Genomic DNA, 2,523 nt, shown 5'->3' on the forward strand with positions numbered 1-2,523 from the left:
AGGCTGTTTAGTTCCTCTTCGCTTTCTGCCATAAGGGTGGTGTCATCTGCATATCTGAGGTTATTGATATTTCTCCCAGCAATCTTGATCCCAGCTGTGCTTCATCCAGCCTGGCATTTCCCATGATACACTATGCATATTTAAATAAGCAGGGTGACAACATACAGACTTGACGTCTCCTTTCCCAATTTGGAACCAGTCCGTTGTTCCACGTTCAGTTCTAACTGTTGCTTCCTGACCTGCATATAGATTTCTTAGGACGCAGGGAAGGTGGTCTGGTCTTCCCATCTCTTGAAAAATTTTCCACAGTCTCTTGTGATCCACACAGTCAAAGTCTTTGCCATAGTCAATGAAGCAGATGTTTTTCAGGAATTCTCGTTCTGTGATCCAACAAATGTTGAGAATTTGATCTCTGGTTCTTCTGCCTTTTCTAAATCCAGTTTGAATATCTAGGAGTTCTCAGTTCATGTACTGTCGAAGCCCAGCTTGGAGAATTTTAAGCATTACATTGCTAGTGTGCAAAATGAGTGCAATTACGTGGTAGTATGAACATTCTTTGGCATTGCCTTTCTTTGGGATTGGAATGAAAACTGACCTTTTTCAGTCCTATGCCACTGCTGAGCTTTCTGAATTTGCTGGCATATTGAGTGCAGCACTTTCACAGCATCATCTTTCAGGATTTGAAATAGCACTAGCTTTGTTTGTAGTGATGCTTCCGAAAGCCCACTTGATTTTGCACTCTAGGATGTCTGGCTCTAGGTGAGTGATCACACCATCATGATTATCTGGGACATGAAGATCTTTTTTGTATAGTTCTTTGTATAGTTCTTTTGTGTATTCTTGCCACTTCTAATATCTTCTGCTTCTGTTAGGTCTATATGATTTCTGTCCTTTATTGTGCCCATCTTTGCATGAAATGTTCCTTTGGTATCTCTAATTTTCTTGATGAGATCTCTAGACTTTCCCATTCTATTGTTTTCCTCTATTTCTTTGCACTGATCACTTAGGAGGCTTTCTTATCTCTCCTTGCTATTCTTTGGAACTCTGCATTCAGATGGGTATATCTGTTCTTTTCTCATTTTTACCTCAACCTCATTCTTAAGAGAGGACTATGTTACATGATTATATACTACTATAAAATATAAGATATAAATAAGTATGTTCTACAATAGTGTGATACTGTAAAATACAAATAGAATATCCAGATGTTATAATATAGTCAGATTATAGTCAAATCTTGGCTACTCTGAGAACCACTCCTGTCTCCTGAGGTAGGATCATAAATTTAAATGTTTATGGGAAGAGGCAGTTAACACAAATATGTTAAGACTGATTGATATATAAGGCCAAAGAAGCAGAAGAGGAACAAAACACAGAGCCACAGATGCCACCCTAAAAAGATTTGGACAGTAATTACACTGACTGGTATTTAAAGCCAATGAAGGATTTTAAGTAGGGGAATGACACAGAAGAAACCTCGTTATATGGAGAAACTACTCCTCCTATTATTATGACTTTACAAAATGCTTGTAAGAAATAATTCAGTAAGAGGAGAAAGAACACAAACAAGACCCTTTTCTGACTCCGGAGGTCTGTAACAATGTTTTCATAAAATATTATGGAGACTCTCTCAAACTTATTAAAGGACAAATGCCCCTGCTTTGATATGAGAGTTTTGGTAAATTCACTAAAATTTCTGTAAAAGCAGTACAAATATTCTCAAATGCAATCAATGACGACTACCCACAGAATCACCTGGGATACCTCTTAAAAAGACACCACTGCCCAAGAATGTGACTTAGGACATCTGGGGCACAGATGCCCCTAAATTCTCACTTTTACAAAAATTAAGAGCTACTATCCTTATCTTTCCTCAGAGCAGCCTCTTCTAACATTTAAGGTACCCTAAGGATGAAGCGTCTACTAATGAAAGCTGACAGGTGCAGGTTCCAGAAAATGCAAAGTTCTGAAGATAGGCAAGTTTCATTGAAAAATGAAAAAAAGGCCATCAGAGCTGGTGGCAAGAATGATATGAAGTCAGAGTGCTAAATAAGGCCTGACTGTCATGATAAGGGGTTTGTACTGTACAGGTACCAAAAAAGCCCCCAGGAAACTAACATTATCTGAATTACATTTTTAAAAGATTATACTTTTGTGTGGAAAACTGAATCCTAACAGGGCAAGAGTGGAAGCAAGATTAGTTAATAAGCTATTTCAATAGTTCAGGAAGGAGATGATGGTGACTTGAACTGGAGTTGGTAGCAGCTAAGGTGAAGAGTTAGCAGATAAATTCAGGAAGTAGAAAACATAGACCTCCTGGTAGACTGGAGGTGGTGGTTATTGTTTAGTCACTAAGTCATGCTTGACTCTTTTGCAACCCCATGGACTATAGCCCACCAGGCTCCTCTGTCCATAGGATTTCCCAGGCAAGAATACTGGACTGGGTTGTCATTTCCTTCAACAGGGGATCTTCCTGATCCAGGGACTGAACCTGTATCTCCTGCTTTGACAGGCAGATTCTTT

This window comes from Dama dama, chromosome 20 (genome assembly GCF_033118175.1).
Source record: "Dama dama isolate Ldn47 chromosome 20, ASM3311817v1, whole genome shotgun sequence".
NCBI classification, from domain to species: Eukaryota; Metazoa; Chordata; class Mammalia; order Artiodactyla; family Cervidae; genus Dama; species Dama dama.